This window comes from Tupaia chinensis, unplaced genomic scaffold, assembly GCF_000334495.1.
Source record: "Tupaia chinensis unplaced genomic scaffold, TupChi_1.0 Scaffold000272_1, whole genome shotgun sequence".
Classification (NCBI taxonomy): domain Eukaryota; kingdom Metazoa; phylum Chordata; class Mammalia; order Scandentia; family Tupaiidae; genus Tupaia; species Tupaia belangeri.
Genome location: NW_006159754.1, coordinates 7,626,883 through 7,636,758, shown reverse-complemented (window position 1 = coordinate 7,636,758; position 9,876 = coordinate 7,626,883). Strand labels below are relative to the sequence as shown.

General features: G+C 48.9%; 1 long non-coding RNA gene across 1 annotated transcript in view; it reads right to left on the bottom strand.

The window, feature by feature from the left end:
• Window positions 1-9,444, bottom strand: part of LOC114007999 (uncharacterized) — a 14,888-nt gene extending 5,444 nt beyond the window's left edge. The window contains exons 1-2 of the long non-coding RNA XR_003549563.1: window positions 9,240-9,444; window positions 4,168-4,247 (exon numbers count right to left, since the gene is read on the bottom strand). This is a non-coding gene — a long non-coding RNA (uncharacterized LOC114007999). The remainder of the gene's footprint in view (window positions 1-4,167; window positions 4,248-9,239) is intronic.
• Between the last annotated feature and the right edge of the window lie 432 nt (window positions 9,445-9,876).

The following is a 9,876-nucleotide window of genomic DNA, read 5'->3' as shown; positions in this document are numbered from 1 at the left end:
GGGGCCGGGAGATGGGGGGGTGGGTTCTGGGCCCTGAGGATCAAGTGGAATAATTTATCTGGATCACTAATTTGACTCACAGACTTTGGAGAACTGTTTTTCATATTAAATAGTGATATAATAATGGATAATAATGGAGCTGAGTGCTCAGTTGGCATGGGTTTTAAAGTTAACGCTCTAAAAACATTTACGGTTACAGTGGGTAGCATAAGCAATCCTTTCAGACTCCTGAAGTGTTAGCAGTGGGAATGTAGCCCCCAAAATACACTGAAGTACTAAACTCCAAGACAGTTCTTTGAAATGTGAATTTATTTGGAAATAGGGCATTGCAGATGTAATTTTAAAATGTTTATTTATTTACTGATTTTATTTGCCAGAGGGTGCATGTGCTCTCCAGAGAAAGAAAGAGAAGGAGAAGGAAAGAGTTAGCAACTCCCAGTGGGATGTGGTCATGCTGCAATCCCTTCTCCATTTCTCCATCTTGTTGGGAGTTTGGGCACACATGCACATGTACCTGGCATGTTTTTCAAAGTGCTGGGTCTGGGGCAGGAAGCATGTCGTTGGCCTCATGTGATGTGGCTTCCTTAACCACTAGGCCACAGGGCCAGCTCTGTAGATACAATTAAGTTTAGATAAGGTTTAGTAGGGACTACTTACTCCAGTATGGTTGATGTCCTTATAAGAAGGGGAAATTTGAACACAATGCACACACTGGGGGAGCTCCATGTGAAGATGGAGGCAGAGGTGAGGTGATGTCTCTACAAGCCAAGGGGTGCCAAAGTTTGCCAACAAACCCCCAGAAACTAGAGGAGAATCCTAGAACAGATCCTTTCTTCACACTCCTCAGAAGGAACCAACGTTGCTGACACACTGGCTTGGACTTCTGACCTCTGGAATTGTGAGACAATAAGCGTGTATTGTGTAAGCCACCTGGTGTGTGGGACTTTGTGATAGCAGCCTTGTCAAACTACACATGTGATTATTTTTTTCACTTGCTGGGAGTGTTTCATTGACACAGTGTGAGAAGCACTTTAAGCTTCACTCATAGAAAAGGCTTAACGTTCAAGTTCGAGAGATTCAGCTTTGGGTTCTGGCCGTGCCACCTGTCAGTCATTTGTCCTCTGACATGGATTCAAATGTCATGTTGTGAGGACAAACAAGAATCTGTGTGTAAAATACCAAGAATGGGACTTGGCTTCCTGGTGGATTCTCAATGGATGTTACTCTAGTTTCCCTTTTCCCCTCTGAGCATTTCATCTAAGAGATGAGGAGCTCATGGCCGAGAGAGGTAAAATGACTCATCCTCAGCCACATCCTGAGCTGGGGGCAGGGCTAGCTATCAAGTCCAGGCCACGTGTCTGAATCCCTGCTCTTGGTTACTCTTGCTGGGGTCTTGCTCGACCAGGTGCTACCAGGACCTCCATTATAAAAATTCGCTTCTTGTCTTCTCTCATAGACAAGTGTAAAAGAGAGCTCCAGGCCCCAGATGTGCTTTATACCATCTGGCAAGAAGTATCTGCTATTGAAAGCTTCTTACATTGTCTGGCAACTTTTATTTTTCCCTGCCAGAGGATGCATGAAATTTCCAGAGAGAGAGAGAAAGAGAGAGAAAGCAAGAAGGCACCTCCTTCAGAGGCATGGTCGTGCTGCAATCCTCTGTTCTCCGTTTCTCCCTGTTGGGAGTCTGGTAATGCACAGAGCTCCCTGGCATGGTTCTCAAGTTGCTGGGCCTAGGACTTGAACTATATGTTTGGCTATATGAGATCTAGCTGCCTTAACCACCAGGCCACAGACTGGCCTAGAAACCTTCTTGACAAAAGAAACAGCCTTACTTTAGTCTACTTTTTACCTATTCTTGACATGTCAGTGCTAGCATGCGGTTAATTATTACCTTTTAAAATGTGTTTTTGCTAAAAAGTGTTATGCAATGTTCCTTGGGAAAAAAGGGCTGAGGCCTTGTGAGAAGGAGCCAGTGAGAGTCAGAGGACTGATGGAGACTGAGAACCGCAGAGGTCTGTCCTGCAGTCACACAACCTGGGCTCAAGGAAATAAGGCATTGATGAACAGGGTTGGAGCAAAGTAGTAGGCAGTAAGTAATTCCAGATGCAAAGTAGCCTGAGGTGCACCTTTCCAATAGAGTGAAGCCATTGGGGAGCAACTGCTTTGCAGATTTGGGAATGTTGCCTAAGTCATGTTTCAAGATCAAGAGCTGGGATCCAGCCTTCACAGAACTTGCCTCTGGAGGGAAAGCCAGATACCCTCTAGAAATGGCTGCAATTTCCCTTCTCTCAAACATGCCCGAATACACTTTTTTTTTTTTTTGAGAGGTTTTTGCTTTAGGGTGCATGCACTCACCAGAAAGACAGAGAGAGACAGAGAGACAGAAAGCGATAAATCACTGCCCAGGGGGGATGGCCACGCTGTAATCCCTTCTCCTTCATTCTCCTCTCAGGATCTGGGGCACTTACGCATACATGACCAGTGTGAGTTTAAGCCACCGGGTCCGGGACTCGAACCACGGTCGACTACATGGGAGTCCAACAACACAGCCATTACACTAACTGCTGGATCCGAAGGTGGTTTTTTAAATTGCCAGATGGTGGGTGAGCTCCTGCTTCTGACACAGAGAGAAAGAACCCCCCAGTGGGGTGCGGTTAAGCCATAGTCCTTTTTTTTCTCCATTTTTCTATCCTACTAGGATTTGGGGAATATGCTCAGCATGGTTTTCAAGGGCTGGGATCGAGCCGTGGTCAACCATGTGGGATCTTGCTCCCAAAGCACAGTGCTTAACCATTGTGCTATGGAGCTGACCCAGAAGGTGGTATTAATATGAAAAATAAACTTACTGGCAAAAATAACTGAGCATTTATAATTTTTAGAACTTTGTTATAATTTTTGAGAATTTTTATATATTCTAATAAAAAGTATATTTTATGAAAAACAAAGCGAAGCAATAAAAGACTGGATTGCTTTCTCTCCTATGTTGTGATTTTTATATCTAGAGAGAAAGACTAACCTAGAAATTGCAAGCCAGCCCACAACTGTGCTATGTTGCCTGCAGGGTGTTAAGTTTTGTTTTGTTTGTTTATTAATCAATTGACAACATTCAAAACTAGAAGATTCCCCCCTTTAAAAAAAAATCTCCTAGATTTCTAGCATCTCTTGGAGAATTAAAAACAGAATTGCTGGCTCCGCCGGTTGGAGTTTCTATGGCCCTCTGTTCTCTGCTCCTGGGTTATTCGCTACCCCAGGCCAGCCACAGCCAAGGGACTCCTGTGTGTCACCTTCTTCCCTGGAGACATGGAACTTCCAATAGCAACTTTCTTGAGAAGCTAAACTTGTAAGCAGACAGCCACTGTTGAGACATGGGGTGTCTAGACATGGCGAATCTGGCCTCTTGCCCCACAAGCTTTGTTTCAAGCTTAGCTAGGTCTCCTTGGTCCAGGTGTACGTGAACATCACCAGGGTTGAGGGAGTTTCTTGTAAAATGAGTGCAGAATCGTGCGAGGATTAAATTACATATGTAAATATCTCTGAGTCAACACCCAGGAAGTGGTAGCTGGCATGCCAGAGCACTCAGGGCATCCCAGATTCTGATGAATTATCTGCAGTTCAAATCCCAGGGAGTGACAGTCACGGGTAGGTGTGACAACCCTTTGCCAGCCAATCACTGTGAAGGATCAGTCTGAGGAGAAAGGTGCTCCCTGAAACCACAGTTTCTGAGAAGGACACAGGCCTCCAAGACTGGAACCCAAAGCAGAAGCCAATCTCTTGTGCTAGCACAGAGGCCTTTGCCTTAGGTGACTCACTCTGGTGTCACCATGAGTGTAAGAAAGTTTGGGGAAATGTGATGCAAAGAACGGTCTCTTTGTTTGAACAAGAGCAGCAGAGGTGATGTGGCCCTGTGTCTGCTCCAAAGAAGGCCATACCAGTGACAGCTCACTGCATTTGCCCAAGTGCTCACTCCCAGTGCAAGCACACAGCCAGCTTCCCGAGTGCAGCGCATGGCCAACAGTGTGCACGGCCACAGGCCTGCGGATCCCCAGGAAGGCCTGGCCTTCTCAGGGTGGAGGGAGGCAGCTGCCAGGAATGCTATGGCCCTGATTGGCGTTATCTCCCGGGATATCGCCAATCCCTGGATTATACCCTTTGGGCATATGATCTCACCGCTTTCTTCTCTGTGCCAAGGATTCCACCCAAGCCTGTTTTACAGAACGTCATCTTTCTTCTGAGCAGAAGGAGATCACCTGTGGCGTGAGTAAAATATGAGTAAATGATTAGTGGGAGCTGTAAAACGATCTTGTAACGCATTTGTGCTTTCCTGCAAAAAGGACCTGGTTTCTCGACATCTGTCTTTTTTGCTCGTTTGATGCGAGCAGAAGGCTGCCCAAGTCACTCGCTGGTGCCAGCAGTGAGGCTCACTTCAGGGATGGGGTGAGCCAGGGATCTGGATTTCTCCACACCGTTTCCTGCTCATCTCGTGAGCTGACAAGAGCAACTTCCTGAGTCATAGACCAAGGGACTGGGACTGAGGGAATAATCCATGTTCATTTGCTGTTAGAAACTAGGGTGGTGGTGGGGGGAGCAGCAGATGGCATGGCGGTTAAAGTCTGAACTCCCACTCGGGTGACAGCAGTTCGAATCCTGGACCAGGTGGCTTCTTTTCTCACTTTCTTTCTCTCTCTCTGGTGCCCTATCGCAAGTTAAAAAATATTAATAAATAAAATAAATAAATAACACTTAATAAAAAAAAGAAAGAAAGAAACTAGGATGGTCTTCAGAGAGAAAACCAGGGCCTTTCCTTTTGTGAACTCCACCCTGGAGTGGGGCAAACGATACAGCCGTGGGCTCCATACTGGAGATGCCAAAATAAAAATGGTGCATTTGTGACAGCAAACACAAGGGTACCTCGTGTAAGCAGTAGCCAAGGCACAGGCAGTGAACCAGGGTGAGAAGGTCCGCAGGGCAAACCCAGACTTAGGGAAGTCTGAGCTGGAGCCTTGGTTGCAGGACACGTGGTCAGGATCCACAGCGAGATCCCCACACTCCCGGCACTCAAAGAAAGCTATCTACTCGGTTAGAAACCCGATTTCCTAAAACGGTTCCCAACATGCCTGGACAGATGCTCTCTCCAGATAAATTTTGGCTTCTGACTTTCAACACGCTCAGCTGGTCCCCACATCTGCTCCTAGGGGGTCTGACTGGCAAGGGTCCCTTAATCAGCACAGAGATGAGGACATCCTCTATCCGTAAATCTCGCACTTGGGCAGCTCCCTGTTCCCCTGTAGGCCAGTCCTCCCTTCCCTTTAAGACAATCCTTTGATCTCGAAGCATTCGAGTCTGGGTGGAACCACTGGACCATTACTCTCATACTGTGAAATCTGGGGGACTGCACCCCTCGGCAAACGCATCAGATAAAAAGTCTGCCCCTTGACCGAGGCTTATTCTGTGCCCGGAATGTACAGGGTAAACTGGCCTCCTTGGTGGCCTGGGGTGGCAATAGCTTACCAGGTAAGTGTGTACAAACCACACATGTAAGATAAGCCAGCGGGTGGTCAGTGTCCTCACAGCACACAGAGGACCTGGAACTGGACACAGACAACTCCAGAGGGCAGATGACTGCGAGAAGTCTTCACGAAGGAGCCATATTTGAGCAGTGGGGACTATGTAGACAGGGAAACCCTGACAGGCAGCAGGGAGGCTCAGAGGACTCAGGAAGGACGCTGGCTGGCGGGAGAGGAAGCGAGGGCCTGCCTCTGTGGCTCGCCCTAGGCTGTGGGGTGTGTGGGGATACGGGATGGAGCCAACTTTCTTCTTTTTGTTCCATTTACTTTTTTGGAATAACAAGCTACATGTTTACCTTTCAGATCTTACAGTCTCTCCCTTTGTTTGCTATGGTAACGTGAACATTTAGTAGAACATCTTGCTGTTTTTATGTAGTATTTAATGGAGAAGAGAGCTTGCGCCTCAAAAGTAAATGATCAAATTCCTCCTGAGGCTTAAACGAAACAAGATTCAGGTATGGGAAATTTCGTATGTACCGCAGTTTGTCTGTGGAACAATTCATTTTCAGTGCGTATATTTGCAAGTATCTCAGAATCCTATGTCCTGGCGGCGGAAGAGACCGGATGAAGTGCTCAGGTCTGTCTCGTAGGCGCAGCTGGTAAGCTACTGTGAGACCCTGTTCAAGGTGCTTGTCTCCCCTCACTCTGTCTCTGAAGAGACCAGATGAAGTGCTCAGGTCCGTCTCGTGTGGCGCAGCTGGTAAGCTACTGTGAGACCCTGTTCAAGGTGCTTGTCTCCCCTCACTCTGTCTCTTTCAGGAAAGAAGGAAACATAGAAAAATAAACAAAAGCTGACAGGAAAGACTTGGTTTTTTCTCAGAAGGTGTGGGCAACCACCACGGTGTAAAAAGGTCACACGTAGAAGCTCACGGAAGGGGCACACCTATGGATGTTTCGGCACCAGCCCTGGGGCTGCACGTGTAGATGAGTTGGAAGTTTCTGGAGTGCAGGGGGCAATCCCCATGGAGAATCGCCCTGGCCTCCTGGGCTGGGCCCACCCATCAGCTACAACGCAGGCCCCTGGGCCGCTGGAGCTGTGACGAAGCACATCTGTCCAAACACGGTGCACGGTGATGAAGAAAACCACCCCCCATACTTATCTTTGAAGCCGCTCTACTCTGTCTAGCCAGGAGAAATGAATGTGGATCAGTTCCTCGGTTCAAGCTCCTTGGTGGTGACTCAGAACCCGCACGACGTCTGAGTGGCCGTGGTAGACTCATGGCACGGCCGGGGCAGCAGTCTTCTCCTGGGGACTGCCTTGTCCCCTCGTTGAGGCAGTAGAAGGTGGAGAGTCGTGGCAGTGACTGAGGGGTCGCCTCCTCACACGGTACCAGACAGTGGAAGCTGGAGCTGTTACACAGCACCTTGGCCGGGTGCCCTCCGGGTGCCCTCCTCTGCTGCTTTCCCTATCCAGTCATTGGCCGGGCTGAGAACAAGGCCTTGGTGTCAGGGGACGGTTGCGTATAGGGCTGGTGGTTTGGTACAGAACATCTCAGACCAAAGCACGAGAAGATCTGCCAGAGGGCAGTAACTAACTTCACATGGCCGGGCTCCCAGCCGGCTTCCTGTCAGCTGCATTCAGGTTGGCCGAGGTGGCCTGGGGCCTCGGATAAGAAAATGAAAGATTCACAGCCACACCCAGGTCGCTGGCACCACACTCCGCTGGCACCAGGAGGGACATTCGTCATTGCCCTGGCGAGTGATAGGCTGTGGGGGTGCTGTTTCGTCAGATGCCCAGTTTGGTGACCAGGATGAGAAGGAGAGAATTGTAGTGGCTGTTCTGACTTACATGTGCTAAAGGCAGAGGTATTTTCTGTATAGATTTTGTACTTCTAAGGACACCCTACAAAAGAGCCACCCAAAGAGACCTAGAACTTGGGGAGGGAGATGTAGCCACCTGCGGCTCAGTAGTCGAGGTGAGTCCCTGCCTCTCTGCCCTTCAGCTTTCCCACCTGCTAGACAGGAGGCACAGGACCTGCGGCAGCTAGCTTACAGCGTGTTTGCAAGATCCAGTTCACACAGTGGTTCTTATCTCGGAGTCAATGCTAAACGGGTCTCAGGGAGGCTGTGGACCCCTGAAATGTGCAGGAAGCATTCTGTCTATGTGTATGTGCACCTTCAGGAGGAAGGGGTAGTAGCGTTTGCTCTGTCCTCAAAGCATATGGTAAGTGGTTAATGATCACTGGTTTTGGCGATGTGTGGAAGTACTCCCCAGTTAAGCTATCGCAGCAAACATCTGGTGATAGGGACACAGAGAAGCACTGACTGTGCGTGAGGGTCTGTACTACGTCTGCTTCTAGGAGGTCTGGCTGGCATGGGTCCCTCTGTGGGGACACCATGCACTTGGGTGGCTCCCTGTTCCCCTTTAAGCCTGTACTTCCCTCCCCTTAAGATATTCCCTTGGCCCTTGGGCAGTCAGCCCTGGGCAGGAACACTGGATGGCTATTCTTCTCACACTGTGAAAACTGGGGACCTGCACCCCTTTGCAAATGCATGTGGTAGAGGTCTCTTCTATCTCTAGGACCTGTGATTCTGAGATACTTCCAAATATATGCACTAAAAATGAAGTATTCTAAAAACAAATTTAGCTTATCCCAGAAATCTGGGAACACATGGATCCTTGGCCTATGGGAGCGTATAATGGATTTTGGATGAGACCAAAAGCAGATCAAAAATGGAAAAGAAAATGGAAGTGTGGACAACAGTGAAGGGAGAGCTGAGGCACCCCTAAATTTGGGGGAGAGAAACGTCCTCCTAGCTGCAGTGGGGCTGGGCTCAGAGGCCGGCTGGTCAGGGTGCAGCACAGGGAGAGGCAGAGAAGAGTGGCTATGAGGGAGGGATGGCGGAGTGTGCAGATATATTTGGGACTTGGAGGCCCTCTGACCAGGAGTAAGGGTCACTGAGCAGAAGGCTGCACTGCAAAGCCAGCTCCTAGGGTGATGGTCCATCCCAGATGCCCCCCCCCTTTTTTTTTTTTTTGAGAAGTTTTAGCTATAAGGCGTGTGCGTTTGCCAGAAAGACAGAGAAACAGAGAGATGGAAAGTGAGAAATCACTCCCTTTCCCTCCCCACCCCCCCCTGCCCCTGCCCAGGGAGGATGGCCATGCTACAATCCCTTCTCCTCCATTCTCCTTTCTGGATCTTGGGGATGCACGCACATATGCCTGGCATGAGTTTAAGCCACCGGGTCCAAGACTCGAACTGCGGTTGACTACATGGGAGTCCAGGGACATAGCCATTACACCAACTGTTGGTTCCCCAGATACCCTTTCAGATGTGCACAACCTGCTTGTGGTTCTTCAGCCTTTGCTCCACAGATGGGGTGGGAGCTCTCCTGGAGAAGCCTTGTGGGGTGTACAAAGCCTGCCCAGGACAGACTGTCTCTTCTTTGGGAACAAGTCCCGGTGACTCCCATCTCTGGGCAGGAAGTTCCCCCTGTCTAGACGTCATTCTTGCTGTGCACATAGGTGACCTCTTCCTTCTTAGCAAAGTCCCTCTGCTGGGGCCTCGTGGGACCTCACCTAGTACTTAGTGACTCCAGAGCAGACCAGGTAAACTAAGAACCAGAGGTGGGGGTAGGGGGCAGTGGAAATTAAACTAATTTGATATTTCAGAAAAAATATTGAAGTGTGCATCCTGGGAAAAATCAGAACTTTGTTAATATCTTTACACTTACCGGATGTGTGACAGTTTCTAAAGTTGGCATGTGGCAGGACCACTGAACCTTTCTGTGCAGAAGCTTCCTGGTGGTCCTACTCGGATCTTGACTGAGGGGCCACTGAAGCATCCTTGAACGAATGGCCATTTCTCTACCCTCTGAGATTCTGGAAGGGATTTCTTGGTAGCTCCTTGGATCTTGCCATACCACTGCAAATGTAAAGATCCTGAAGTTTTTTCCAGAGTGTCCTTTTGGAAAGATAAAGAATGACTGCTAGAGGCTGGGAAGGATTGAGGGTGGGAGGAACAGAGGGATGTTGGTTACCAGAAACAAAACTACAGATGGATCAGAAGAGGAATGTCTAGTAGAAGATAGTTAGCAACAACTCGCTGTGTATCTCAGAGTACCTAACAAAGAGGATTTTTAATATGCCTAATGAAGTAATGACAACCAGGGAGCCAGCAGGTGGTGAGGTGGTTAAGGCACTGGACTCCTACGTGGCCTATTGCAGTTCCAATCTCAGCCCTGATGGAATGAAAATTCCACCAAGCGTGCATGCCCAAACTCCCGGGAGGAGAATGGAATAGAAGGGATTGCAGTGTGGCCATCCTACCTGGGTGGTGATTTCTCACTCCCCCAACCCCCCTCCAGCAAG